Raw genomic sequence first — 15,615 nt, 5'->3', positions numbered from 1 at the left:
ACTGGAACCTAGCTACTTTTTAATTTGTGAGTCAATCGCATACATCATCATGATAACAACGCGGACAAAATTCACACACCATTGATGGCTAGCACGGCGCGAAAATTTCAATTACGTCTGCTCAACGGCACCCCCTACTCACCTATTTCTTGGCGCCAAACGTGTCACGCCTTAACAGAGTCAGTGCACTTTTCATAAATTAGCTTGGTTCTCAACATAAATGATAGTCGCCTAAACGACACAAAAATATGCAACAACTTTAACAGCTCACCATAATTTTCCCAATTATCTCATAATAAAAATTTTTATTTACATTAATTTGGTATGAGTATTCCTTAAGTCATTTAAGTGGATATTATGATTCAATTTTGTTTCTACACTACTGGTCATTACAATTGCTACACCACGAAGATGACGTGCTACACACGCGAAATTTAACCGGCAGGAAGAAGATACTGTGATACGCAAATGATTAGCTTTTCAGAGCATTCACACAAGGTTGGCGCCGGTGGAGACACCTACAACGTGCTGACATGAGGAAAGTTCCCAACCGATTCCTCATACACAAACGGCAGTTGCCCGGCGTTGCCTGGTGAAACGTTGTTCTGATGCCTCGTGTAAGGAGGAGAAATGCGTACCATCACGTTTCCGACTTTGATAAAGGTCGGATTGTAGCCTATCGCAATTGCGGTTTATCGTATCGCGACACTGCTGCTCGCGTTGGTCGAGATCCAATAACTGTTAGCAGAATATGGAATCGGTGGGTTCAGGAGGGTAATACGGAAACCCGTGCTGGATCCCAACTGCCTCGTATCACTAGCAGTCGAGATGACAGCCATCTTATCCGCATGTCTGTAACGGATCGTGCAGCCACGTCTCGATCCCTGAGTCAACAGATGGGGACGTTTGCACGACAACAACCATCTGCACAAACAGTTCGACGACGTTTGCAGCAGCATGGACTATCAGCTCGGAGACCATGGCTGCGGTTACCCTTGACGCTGCATCACAGACAGGAGCGCCTGCGATGGTGTACTCAACGACGAACCTGGCTGCACGAATGGCAAAACGTCATTTTTTCGGATGAATCCAGGTTCTGTTTACAGCATCACGATGGTCGCATCCGTGTCTGGCGACATCGCGGTGAACGCACATTGGAAGCGTGTATTCGTCATCACCATACTGGCGTATCACCCGGGTGCAATTGGTTACACGTCTCGGTCACCTCTTGTTCGCTTTGATGGCACTTTGAACAGTGGACGCAACATTTCTGATGTGTTACGACCCGTGGCTCTACCCTTCATTCGATTCCTACGAAACCCTACATTCAGCAGGATAACACACGACCGCATGTTGCAGCTCCTGTACGGGCCTTTCTCGATATAGAATGAAGTGTTGGCAGAAGAGCCAACACCGTGTTGTTAGAGGAGGCCGAAATGCACGCGTTTAAAGCTCACGCAGACTGGCGTGAGGTCTGGAACAAGGGAAAGTAATTATCCTATAAAGAAAAGAACGTAGTTCTTGGAATACTTAACTTTAATCTATAATTGGTGTAAATCGCTCTTGACTGTACATGTTTCACAATATAACTGGTAATGGCGCCTTGCTAGGTCGTAGCAAATGACGTAGCTGAAAGCTATGCTAACTATCGTCTCGGCAAATGAGAGCGTATTTTGTCAGTGTAGCTTCGCTAGCAAAGTCGGCTGTACAACTGGGGCGAGTGCTAGGAAGTCTCTCTAGACCTGCCGTGTGGTGGCGCTCGGTCTGCAATCACTGACAGTGGCGACACGCGGGTCCGACGTATACTAACGGACCGCGGCCGATTTAAAGGCTACCACCTAGCAAGTGTGGTGTCTGGCGGTGACACCACACAGAAAATGTTCGACTGCTGCCCTGGCCACCACATTCTCCAGATCTCTCAACAACTGAAAATATCTGGTCAATGGTGGCCGAGCAACTGGCTCGTCACAATACGCCAATCACTACTCTTGATGAACTGTGGTACCGTGTTGAAGCTGCATGGGCAGCTGTACCTGTACACGCCATCCAAGCTCTATTTGACTCAATGCCTAGGCATATCAAGGCCGTTATTACCGGCAGAGGTGGTTGTTCTGGGTACTGATTACTCAGGATCTATGCACCCAAATTGCGTGAAAATGTAATCACATGTCCGTTCTGGTATAATATATTTGTCCAATGAATACCCGTTTAGCATCTGCATTTCTTCTTGGTGTAGCAATTTTAATGGCCAGTAGTGTATTTTAATAACGAGATATTTTGTTCAACATTTGTTTTGGTGTTACAAAAGTTCAACAGTGAGGCAATACTGTCACCTGTGTGAAACGAGAGTGTTTCAGTAAAAAAGAAGATATGCAATTTGGTACTATGTCTTTCGCAAAATGTTGTTTGTATTTGTATTCTCTATGATCTTTTATTGGTGTTCCAACGTACGAGGTATGGTAATCGTCTGAGTTTATAAGCCTTAGTCGCAAATAAACACATTTTGAAGATCTGATATTTAATTAAATATGTGGTCGAAAACACGGCTTTAATTTCAATGAGTATCATAGCTTTATTTCTTTGAAAAATGTGTTCAGGAGGTGAAAGGGAAATAAGGATGGAGACAGTGAAACATATAGGGGTTTAGCGCGGTACGGAGAACTTGCCCGAATAGTCGAAGTGGTTAACGCGTAAGCTCGCGACGACTTGAGAACCGGGTTTGAGTCCCAGTCTGGCTACGACTTCGATATATCACTAATGGATAGTACACCTACACTAATACAGCTGATGTATTTGCAATCAGCGAGTAAATTTCGGAAAAAAGCATAATGTACCGACAGGTATTTTTTCTTTGTCTACCATCGTTTGGTGACATTTAAGCATAAAAGAACGTATTGGACCTTACGATATGCGGCCTATTTCGCCACGAAAGTGCCTCAAATTCCCAATGAGAAACTTGAAACTCTGAAATGTGAAGACACTTTTGTCACAAATGTAGTAAAACACTGACGATAATAATGTAGAACGAAATAACAATAACTTTGAGACATACTTAGCTGAATGCCAGTTTGGACGTAGACAAAACAGTTGCAAAAGTGAAACTATCTTCATCTTACGACAGGTTATGGTTAATGTATTGGACGTAAGAAAACAGTTACCTACTGGATCCGTAGATAACGAAGAAGCTTAGATAATATGAACTGGAACGTATGTTAATGAAAATTATGTGTAGTACTGATTTGGATTTCAGCGACAGACGAACACTATATGATTCATATAAAAATCATAAAGACAATATACACACAAATAGTGAAGTATTACTTATACACTTGGTGTATAAGTTAGCAGCGCTTTCCTGTAAGTTTAGTTAACCTAGAAGATACACATAACGCAGAATTTAGCCATCAATAGTACATTGTACTTATTCACGGTAAATGATGACAGCCAAAACAGTTGCAGGATAAAGATTTATTAAAATTCTTGACCAAGGTTTCGGTATATCTAAATATACCTTCATGAGAAGTAAAATACACTAAAATCACATCCTGCAATGGAGATTCATAAAACAATTGTGCCAAAGGCGTCGTTAGTAGTTAAAACATCATCTCCAATTATACAACACAATTTTTTAACTACTGACAACGCCTTTGACACACATGTTTTATGAATCTCCATTGCAGAATGTGATTTTAGTGTATTTTACTTTTGATGAAGGTATATTTAGGTATACCGAAACCGTGGTCGAGAATTTTAATAAATCTTTATCCTGCAACTGTTTTGGCTGTCATCATTTACCGTGAGGAATTTCAACAGTTGCTGTTTCAGCCATGTTTAAAACCTTGAAATATTGTACTTAACTATTTACAACAGTCTGCTACCGCTAGGATACCTTCGTCACTCCGTTACTGTAGAAATGACATGGTTCTGAGACGAAGAACTCTTCGAGCCATGTTCGGAGCACATTTCTACCCGAAAAGGAAATTCCTTGAACGTCGTTTGATAGAGAACGGAAAAGGTGAAAATCCGAAGGTGAAAGATCAGGTGAATAAGGTGGGTACGGAACGAATTCCCAACGTAAGTCCTGTATAGTGTTTTTTGTCAGCCTAGGAGAATGCGGGCCGGCGCTATCGTGGAGTAGCATCAATTCTACATCTACATCTACATCTACATCAATACTCCGCAAGCCACCTGACGGTGTGTGGCGGAGGGTACTTTGAGTACCTCTATCAGTTCTCCCTTCTATTCCAATCTCGTTCGTGGAAAGAAGGATTGTCGGTATGCCTCTGTGTGGGCTCTAATCTCTCTGATCTTATCCTCATGGTCTCTTCAGGAGATATACGTAGAAGGGAGCAATATACTGCTTGACTCCTCGGTGAAGATATGTTATCGAAACTTCAACAAAAGCCCGTACCGAGCTACTGAGCGTCTCTCTTGCAGAGTCTTCCGCTGGAGTGTATCTATCGTCTCCGTAACGCTTTCGCGATTACTAAATGATCCTGTAACGAAGCGCGCTGCCCTTCGTTGGATCTTCTCTGTCTCTTCTATCAGCCCCATCTGGTACGGATCCCACACCGGTGAGCAGTATTCAAGCAGTGTACACTCGGTCTTCCTAGTCGTTGCTCTTGGACTGTATCTGTTGTGTTGGCAGAAGAGCTAACACCGTGTTGCTAGTGGAGGAGGAAATGCACGCGTTTTAGCTCACGCAGGCTGGCGTGCAGAGGGAAGAACTGTACTGATGTGACGTCTGGAACATTACAAGGAATTAGAATTCAGAAAGCGGACGTAATTAGTTTGATACTTAACTTTAATCCATTAATTATGAACGTCGCTCTTGACGGTACATGATTCACAATATTATCTGTTCAGAATAGTAACTGAATATGGCGCCTTGCTAGGTCGTAGCAAATGACGTAGCTGAAGGCTATGCTAAACTGTCGTCTCTGCAAATGAGAGCGTATGTAGACAGTGAAGTATCGCTAGCAAAGTCGGCTGTACAACTGGGGCGGTTGCTATGGAGTCTCTCTAGACCAGACCGACCGTGTGGCAGCGCTCGGTCTGCAATCACCGATAGTGGCGACACGCGGGTCCGACGTATACTAACGGACCGCGGCCGATTTAAAGGCTACCACCTGGAAAGTGTGGTGTCTGGCGGTGACACCACAGTATCTGCTTTACGTCTCAGTTGTTGACGATAAATGTCAACACTCATGGTTACAACTCTGGGAAGCAATTCGTAGTATACCACACCGTCACTGTTCCCATAGATGCTTAATATTTTGTGAACGCGCGCGGGTCTTTAACATAAGACTCCATTTCTCGTTATCAGTAGCGATACAGTATAGGGTTGATCGTTGTTGTTCACGAGCCAATTCACGATGGTTCAAATGGCTCTAAGCACTATGGGACTTAACATCTGATGTCATCAGTCCACTAGACTTAGAACTACGTAAACGTAACTAACGTAAGGACATCACGCACATCCATGCCCGATGCAGGATTCGAACCTGCGACCGTAGCGGTGGCGCGGTTCCAGACTGAAGCGCCTAGAACCGCTCGGTCACATCGGCCGGCTGTATGAATGTCCCCCAGAGCATATTGGGGCGGCCGCCAGCTTGTCTCCGTCCAGCAGTAGGCGTGTCAAGAAGCTCTCGAAGACGATGGACTCGCTCCCTCCCATCGCCAAGATGAAGAAGATATCTGGTAGCAGTGATTCTGGGCCAGATGACGCTGTTATCACCTGGACGGGTTTATGTGGACAGTTGGTCGATGGTCATAATGTTCTGACTGGCCACTACAGATGAATGTGAAAAGAATCACCTGTGCTATATAGACAAATAATTGGTTCAGAACTTTATTTAGAAGTTAGTGAAGTTAACAGATATGTTATGGAATCATAATTATTTTCCTGTTACTGATAATTGATGCTTTTCAGAGTTTAAACCGCACGGCCACTCCGGCCGGCAATCGGACCTCCCCTTTCAATCCAGCGACCAGGGAATACTATACCGTTACTGTTCCACCGTAGTTTACTGTGCGTCTCTGAAGAGCACTGAAAGAGTCTGTCGTTGATACACAGCACCTTCTGTCATAGGACAATGTAAATACGATACGACAGAGTCGCCTTATGCACAAGTCAAGTAAACAAAACCCGCCTCATGACTTCCTGGAAATCAAGCTCTTCATCCTTGTTTCGTTGCAGGAAATAAAGAATGTACATTTAAATACATGTAAACTTGTAACAGCCGGCCGCTGTGGCCCCGGGCGGTCCTAGGCGCTTCAGTCCGGAACCGTGCTGCTGCTACGGTCGCAGGTTCGAATCCTGCCTCGGGCATAGATATGTGTGATGTCCTTAGGTTAGTTAGGTTTAACTAGTTCTAAGTCTAAGGCGCTGATGACCTCACGTGTCAAGTCCCATAGTGCATAGAACCATTTGAACCATTTGTAACAACGTTAGTTGTAACTATGCTGGAAAATAGTAATGCTAGATAAAGCGGTAGACAGGTTTGCTTCCATATCTCTTTAAACTGACTTCTCCGACACGAGGTTCCCTATCTCAAATTGCTGAGTGGAACATTCTCTATGTCCCGTTACGTTTTTGCACGTTTTTGCGGAAACTGATTTTGTGTAGTTTAAATATGTTTGTTTCTTCAAATGTTATGTTTATCTGCATCTTCACCATCATATTTCATATTTACCGATTTTTTCGTAGCAACTTCCAACGGCTATTGTATTTTATTAAAATTTTGTTTAGAGAAATACAAATACTTATTGCAAACAGTTGCAGTTGATGATAAAGTAGCCGGTTGGAGTGGCAGTGCGGTTCTAGGCGCTGCAGTCTGGAGCCGAGCGACCGCTACGGTCGTAGGTTCGAATCCTGCCTCGGGCATGGATGTGTGTGATGTCGTTATGTTAGTTAGGTTTAAGTAGTTCGAAGTTCTAGGGGACTGATGTCTATAGATGTTAAGTCGCATAGTGCTCAGAGCCATTTGAACCATTTTGTGATAAAGTACATTTCAGAGCCAGCAATGTTTTCAGTTTGGAAATTAAACTGCAAAACTGAATAGTTTTCGATAATCCCTGATGTAAATTGATGTTAATTGTCGTCAGCGTTGTTCAGAGCGACTATGACAGAGGCACTGTGGAATGTAAAGAGCATACGTAAGGGGATAAAACTAAGTGCAGTGGAAATTACAATGATAAGTTTTGCTGACTACGTAGATGTCATGAAGAAAACGAAGAGAAACTGCAAATAAACGTTAGCAATAATAAACAAGATCTTGAATGCGAAACATAACATGAAAATTAATACGAATAGCAGTACTAGTCGAAAAAAGTACTGCTTGCATCAAGCGTCATAAACGTACAAACGACAAATAACGGTTTTTATTCCAGTGTGGCCTTGTATGGCTCAGAGGCGTGGCCTGCGAAGTCTGGAGAGATTTGGAGTGTTATACTGGAGGACGCTGGAAATGATCTAGTGGACAGCGAAGCTCAAAAATGAAGAAATTTTGAATAAAGATTTATATTATCGTATGAGCAGAAATGGGCCACATCTACTGGCGCAAATGTTCTCCCGCTAACGTAATGGGAGAAACGATTTAAGACAAGAGGAAAAGTGGAAGACCTGGACTGTCTAATGCTCCTTAGTTCTTAATTTTTTGTTATCTTGTCATTCTTTAAACATTTTTCTTTAATACTTAATGGGATTGAGCATTATATAATTACAGTGCCGACATAGGTGTGGTAAGTTTATTTGTGCCCACAAACTTTAAAATATAAATGAAATAATTTTAAGTTACGCCGAACATTATTTGTATCTATTTACCTTTTATTGCTTGTTCGCCTTTATGTTGTTTATTTCATGTGAGTCCTTTTACAGTTATACAAAGGCATGCAAAACTTAAGAACAGAAGTAATTTTCGCATTATGTGCCACTGTAAAGTAATAAAGCTCGATGAAAGAACTGCTACAGCTTAGTACAGAGGGTTAATGAAGGAAATACGTAATGAGACGAACAAAAATTGCACTTGTGTTCAAAGATAAGATCCTTCTCAGACAGCGCACCAGATATAAATAGATGTAGCTATATATTACTTGATTTTCATTTGATAATGCTTGCGAAGGTTTCTCGTTATTTGTGTCCGTGTACGTCGTGTAATCTGTTTTGAGTCGAAAAGCTAACATCTGACATCCCAACAAGAGCAGCACCACAGAATAAAAGTTATTCCATAAATTTGTGACAGTTAGATATTTCCTTTCTGCAGTTCGTCGACCAGCCACAGTCCCAGTCTTCCATTCAAAAAAGATGGAATTACAGAAACATATAACAAAAAAGAATCTAAAAAAACCATTTTATACATTGATGTGTTCCATAGATTTCGTGTTTGTTTTGAATACAGTCAGAGAGAGTCTCTTTAGTCACCTGTAGTGCCGGTAGTGCTAGTGTTTGTTTTGAATACAGTCCAGAGACAGGTAGTGCTATTTCCATTGTTTTCTACAAGAAGTGTCTAGTAACCACAGTTTAGTCAACAATCAGCCGCCTTTAGAGAATTAGCAGTCTAGTTAAAAGTTGATTAACTGTCTACAGTAAATTGATTTCTTCGGATGGATAGGATGTGTGACTGCTGTGTACGGACGCAGGAGGAGCTGGCCACTGGTCGCGAACAGCTGAACGTGTTGATGGCCGCGGTCAGCCGTCTTCGGGCTGCTGCCTCGGAGTGTAGCGGCAGTGGGGAGTCTGGTGCGTCGCATGGTACACCCCAGGTGTTACATGCTTCACCCACTGTCCCTGCTGTCGAGACATCTCCGCGGGTACCGAGTGCGGTTCGGCCACCCTCTCCCCAAGGGGAGTGGTGGGTTCAGCGGCGTTCGCGGCGCACGAGGCGGAGGGTCAATGTGGAGGCTGGCCGTGTGGCATCGCCCACTCTGCCTGTGAGTGGACATGTGGCTGCTCCTTCAGCAAGGTCCGAGCAGGCACACGGGGGGAGGGGTTTAGTAGTTATTGGGAGCTCCAACGTTAGGCGGGTGATGGAGCCCCTTAGGGAAATAAAGAAAGGTCGGGGAAGAAGGCCAGTGTTCACTCTGTCTGCTTGCTGGGGGGTCTCATCCAAGATGTGGAGGAGACCCTGCCGGCGGCGATAGAGAGCACTGGGTGCACCCGACTGCAAATTGTTGCTCATGTCGCCACCAATGACTCCTGCCGTCTGGGTTCAGAGGTCATCCTCAGTTCATACAGACGGTTGGCGGAGTTTGTGAAGGCGGAAAGCCTCGCTCGCGGGGTGGAATCTGAGCTAACTATTTGTAACATCGTTCCTAGAACCGATAGCGGTCCTCTGGTTTGCAGCCGAGTGGAAGGCTTAAACCAGAGGCTCAAACGATTCTGCGGAGATCTGCGGTGCAAATTTCTCGACCTCCGCTATCGGGTGGAGAAATGTAGGGTCCCCCAGAATAGGTCAGGCGCGCACTACACGCAGGAAGCGGCTACAAGGGTAGCGGAGTCCATGTGGAGTGCACATGTGGGTTTTTTAGGTTAGTAGAGAATTCCCTTCCTAGGCCCGACAAGACACCTCCTTAGACGCGAGAAGGTTGCAGTAGGCAAAACGCAACAGGGGATAACAATATTAATGTGGTAATAGTAAACTGCAGGAGCGTCTATAGAAAGGTCCCACAACTGCTCTCATTAATAAACGGTCACAATGCCCACATAGTACTAGGGACAGAAAGTTGTCTCAAACCAGATGTAAACAGTAATGAAATCCTAAACTCAGATTGGAATGTATACAGCAGAGACAGGCTGGACAGTGAAGGGGGAGGCGTGTTTATAGCGATAAGAAGTGCAATAGTATCGAAGGAAATTGACAGAGATCCGAAATGTGAAATAATTTAGGTGAAGGTCACGGTTAAAGCAGGTTCAGACATGGTAATTGGATGTCTCTATAGGCCCCCTGGCTCAGCACCTGTTGTGGCAGAGCACCTGAAGGAAAATTTGGAAAATATTCCTAGTACATTTTCCGACCATGTTATAGTTCTGGGTGGAGATTTTTATTTGCCAGATATAGACTTGGAGACTCAAATGTTTATAACGGGTGGCAGGGACAAAGAGTCCAGTGAAATTTTTTAAAGTGCATTATCTGAAAACTACCTTGAGCAGTTAAACAGAGAACCGACTCGTGGCGATAACATATTAGACCTTCTAGTGACAAACAGACCCGAACTATTTGGAACAGTTCACCCAGAACAGGGAATCAGGGATCATAAAGCGGTTACTGCACCGATGATTTCAGCCGTAAATAGAAATATTAAAAAAGGTGGGAAGATTTTTCTGTTTAGCATAAGTGAGTACTTGATGGCTCAACACAAAAGTCTTGTCTCAAGTACAGTTAGTGTTGAGGATCAGTGGACAAAGTTCAAAACCATCGTATAATATGTGTTAGATGAGTATGTGCCAAGCAAGATCGTAAGAGATAGAAAAGAGCCACCGTGGTACAACAACCGAGTTAGAAAACTGCTGCGGAAGCAAAGGGAACTTCACAGCAAACATAAACATAGCCAAAGCCTTGCAGACAAACAAAAGTTACGCTAAGCGAAATGTAGTGTGAGGAGGGCTATGCGAGAGGCGTTCAATGAATTCGAAAGTAAAGTTCTATGTACTGACTTGGCAGAAAATCCTGAGACATTTTGGTCTTATGTCAAAGCGGTAGGTGGATCAAAACAAAATGTCAAGACACTCTGTGACCAAAATGGTACTGAAACAGAGGATGACAGACTAAAGGCCGAAATATTAAATACCTTTTCCGAAGCTGTTTCACAGAGGAAGACTGCACTGTACTTCCTTCTCTAGATTGTCGCACAGATGACAAAATGGTAGATATCGAAATAGACAACAGAGGGATAGAGAAACAATTAAAATCACTCGAGAGAGGAAAGGCCGCTGGACCTGATGGGATTAGAGTTCGATTTTACACACAGTACCCGGAGGAAGTTGCCCCCCTTCTTGCAGCGGCGTACCGTAGGTCTCTAGAAGAGCGTAGCGTTCCAAAGGATTGGAAAAGGGCACAGGTCATCCCCATTTTCAAGAAGGGACGTCGAACAGATGTGCAGAACTATAGACCTATATCTCTAACGTCGATCAGTTATGGAATTTTGGAACACGTATTATGTTCGAGTATAATGACTTTTCTGGAGACTAGAAATCTACTCTGTAGGAATCAGCATGGGTTTCGAAAAAGACGGTCGTGTGAAACCCAGCTCGCGCTATTCGTCCACGAGACTCGGAGGGCCATAGACACGGGTTCACAGGTAGATGCCGTGTTTCTTGACTTCCGCAAGGCGTTCGATACAGTTCCCCACAGTCGTTTGATGTACAAAGTGAGAGCATATGGACTATCAGACCAATGGTGTGACTGGATTGAAGAGTTCTGTGGTGTCACCGCCAGACACCACACTTGCTAGGTGGTAGCTTAAATCGGCCGCGGTCCATTTAGCACATGTCGGACCCGCGTGTCGCCACTGTGTGATCGCAGACCGAGCGCCGCCACAAGGCAGGTCTCGAGATACGGAATAGCACTCGCCCCAGTTGTACGACGACTTTGCTAGCGACTACACTGACGAAGCCTTTCTCTCATATGCCGAGAGACAGTTAGAATAGCCTTCAGCTAAGTCAATGGCTACGACCTAGCAAGGCGCCATTAACCATTTTAAGATAGAGTCTCACTTGTATCATCAAGGAATGCTGTATCCACATGAAGGATTAAAAGTTAAGTATTAAAGCGGCTACGTACTTTTCTTGCTACCATTCATTACGTATCCTGTTTCAGACCTCTATCTAGCCTACGTGAGATTACGCGTGCCTTTCGGCTACTTCAGTGTGGCGTAGCTGTCTTGTTACGCCACTACAAGTTCCTAGATAACAGAACGCAGCATATGATTCTCAATGGAGAGAAGTCTTCCGAAGTGAGAGTAATTTCGGGTGTGCCGCAGGAGAGTGTCGCAGGACCGTTGCTATTCATAATACACATAAATGACCTTGTGGATAACATCGGAAGTCCACTGAGGCTTTTTGCGGATGATGCTGTAGTATATCGAGAGGTTGTAACAATGGAATATTGTACCGAAATGCAGGAGGATCTGCAACGAATTGACGCATGGTGCAGGAAATGGCAATTGAATCTCAATGTATACAAGTGTACTGTGCTGCGAATACAAAGAAAGAAAAATCCTTTGTCATTTAGCTACAATATAGTAGGTCAGCAACTGGAAACAGTTAATTCCATAAATTATCTGGAAGTAGCCATTAGGAGTGATTTAAAATGGTCTGATCATATAAAGTTGATCGTCGGTAAAGCAGATGCCAGACTGAGTTTCATTGGAAGAATCCTAGGGAAATGCAATCCGAAAACAAAGGAAATAGGTTACAGTACACTTGTTCGCCCACTGCTTGAATATTGCTAACCAGTGTGGGATCCGTACCTGATAGAAGATATAGAGAAGATCCAACGGAGGGCAGCGCGCTTCGTTACAGGATCATTTAGTAATCGCGAAAGCGTTACGGAGATGATAAACGCCAGTGGAAGACTCTGCAGGAGAGACGCTCAGTAGCTCAGTACGGGCTTTTGTTGAAGTTTCGAGAACATACCTTCACCGGAGAGTCAAGCAGTATATTGCTCCCTCCTACGTATATCTCGCGAAGAGACCATGAGGATAAAATCAGAGAGATTAGAGCCCACACAGAGGCATACCGACAATCTTTCTTTCCACGAACAATACGAGACTGGAACAGAAGGGAGAACCGATAGAGGTACTCAGGGTACCCTCCGCCACACACCGTCAGGTGGCTTGCGGAGTACGGATGTTGATGTAGATGTAGATCATCATACCCATTGCCCACCGTGACGCTGCATGCAGCAGGGTGGCGTTGCTGGCACGTTTAGTGCTAACGAAGGTGTGTAAACCGAGCAGACACGGATAGGGGCTCAACACAGCGAAGACGTTGGCTGAAAATGTGGAAATCCGTTGAGATAAACGATCAGATTATTATTACGCGGAGCCCGTGAGCGAGTATCTCGAAAACGGCGAAGCTGGTCGAATGTTCCCGTGCCACTGTCGTGACCATCTACGGATAGAGGTAGGACAGTGTAACTACCACTAGGAGCTAAGTGGTTGGACGTCCACGACTCTTCGTAGAACGTGGGTTTCGGAGGTTTGTCTGCTCTTTAAAGTAGAATAGACTGTGATCTGCCGAAAGAGCACGCTATTGGGGCACACCGTACGTTGTTGAACATGTAGCTCCGCAGCAGACCACACCCACATGTTTACGTCTTGACCCAACGGCATCATCAATTACGATTGCAGTTGGGACGGCTCCATCGGGATTCTACCGTCGATGAATACAAACATGTCGGCTCTTCGGCTCTTCTAGGTCGATGGTCTACATCTACATCTACATTTATACTCCGCAAGCCACCCAACAGTGCGTGGCGAAGGGCACTTTACGTGCCACTGTCATTACCTCCCTTTCCTGTTCCAGTCGCGTATGGTTCGCGGGAACAACGACTTCCGGAAAGCCTCCGTGCGCGCTCGAATTTCTCTAATTTTACATTCGTGATCTCCTCGGGAGGTATAAGGAGGGGGAAGCAATTTATTCGATACCTCATCCAGAATCGCACCCTCTCGAAACCTGGACAGAAAGCTACACCGCGATGCAGAGCGCCTCTTTTGCAGAGTCTGCCACTTGAGTTTGCTAAACATCTCCGCAACGCTATCACGCTTACCAAATAACCCTGTGACGAAACGCGCCGCTCTTCTTTGGATCTTCTCTATCTTCTCCGTCAACCCGACCTGGTACAGATCCCACACTGATGAGCAATACTCAAGTATAGGTCGAACGAGTGTTTTGTAAGCCACCTCCTTTGCTGATGGACTACATTTTCTAAGGACTCTCCCAATGAATCTCAACCTGGTACCCGCCTTACCAACAATTAATTTTATATGATCATTCCACTTCAAATCGTTCCGCACGCATACTTCCAGATATTTTACAGAAGTAACTGCTACCAGTGTTTGTTCCGCTATCATATAATCGTACAATAAAGGATCCTTCTTTCTATGTATTGACAATACATTACATTTGTCTGTATTAAGGGTCAGTTGCCACTCCCTGCACCAAGTGCCTATCCGTTGCAGATATTCCTGCATATCGCTGCAATTTTCTAATGCTGCATCTTCTCTGTTTACTACAGCATCATCCGCGAAAAGTCGCATGGAACTTCCGACACTATCTTCTAGGTCATTTATATATATTGTGAAAAGCAATGGTCCCATAACACTCCCCTGTGGCACGCCAGAGGTTACTCTAATGTCTGTAGACGTCTCTCCATTGAGAACAACATGCTGTGTTCTGTTTGCTAAAAACTCTTCAATCCAGCCACACAGCTCGTCTGATATTCCGTAGGCTCTTACTTTGTTAATCAGGCGACAGTGCGGAACTGTATCGATTGCCTTCCGGATGTCAAGGAAAATGGCATCTACTTGGGAGCCTGTATCTAATATTTTCTGGGTCTCATGAACAAATAAAGCGAGTTGGGTCTCACACGATCGCTGTTTCCGGAATCCATGTTGATTCCTACAGAGTAGACTGGGTTTCCAGAAATGACATGATACGCGAGCAAAAAAGATCTAAAATTCTACAACAGATCGATGTCAGAGATATAGGTCTATAGTTTGGCGCATCTGCTCGACGACCCTTCTTGAAGACTGGGACTACCTGTGCTCTTTTCCAATCATTTGGAACCTTCCGTTCCTCTAGAGACTTGCGGTACACAGCTGTTAGAAGGGGGAAGTTCTTTCGCGTACGCTGTGTAGAATCGAACTGGTATTCCATCAGGTCCAGTGGACTTTCCTCTGTTGAGTCATTTCAGTTGCTTTTCTATTCCTTGTACACTTATTTCGATGTCAGTCTTTTTTTCGTTCGTGCGAGTATTTAGAGAAGGAACTGCAGTGCGGTCTTTCTCTGTGAAACAGCTTTGGAAAAAGGTGTTTAGTATTTCAGCTTTACGCGTGTCTTTGTCTGTTTCAATGCCATCATCATCCCAGAGTGTCTGGATATGCTGTTTCGAGCCACTTACTGATTTAACGTAAGACCAGACCATCATAGAGGTGAGCGGTGGCCCGAAATGTGCAGCGCACCATGGACGCAGGCTGTTGGAAGTATTTTATGGGAGACGGCCCCCTACGCTTGCATGGGACCTATGTCGTAATCGAAAGGACGCTGACGGCTGCGACCCACATGCACCCTTTCATGCTTGATATCTTCCCCGACAGTGATGTCATCTTTCAGGAGTATAATTCTCCATGACTCGGAGCCAGCGGTTTGAGTAGCATTGTACTGAACTGACGTCCATGTCTGGCGACAGCAGCTGCCTCACATAAATCCTCTGGAACGCATTTGGGTCGCTATCGGGAGCCATCACTGCGTGGGCATATCAGCGGCCCGTTATGTACGCCATTTACATGTCTTGTACGTAGACATCTAATGCCACATACCTCCGCGAACCTATTAACAGACTGTCGGACCCCTGACACGCACAATCAGTAGTGTATTTCGTTCTAAAGACTGCT

This window comes from Schistocerca americana, chromosome 9 (genome assembly GCF_021461395.2).
Source record: "Schistocerca americana isolate TAMUIC-IGC-003095 chromosome 9, iqSchAmer2.1, whole genome shotgun sequence".
NCBI classification, from domain to species: Eukaryota; Metazoa; Arthropoda; class Insecta; order Orthoptera; family Acrididae; genus Schistocerca; species Schistocerca americana.
Note: the sequence above shows the minus strand (reverse complement) of the source record.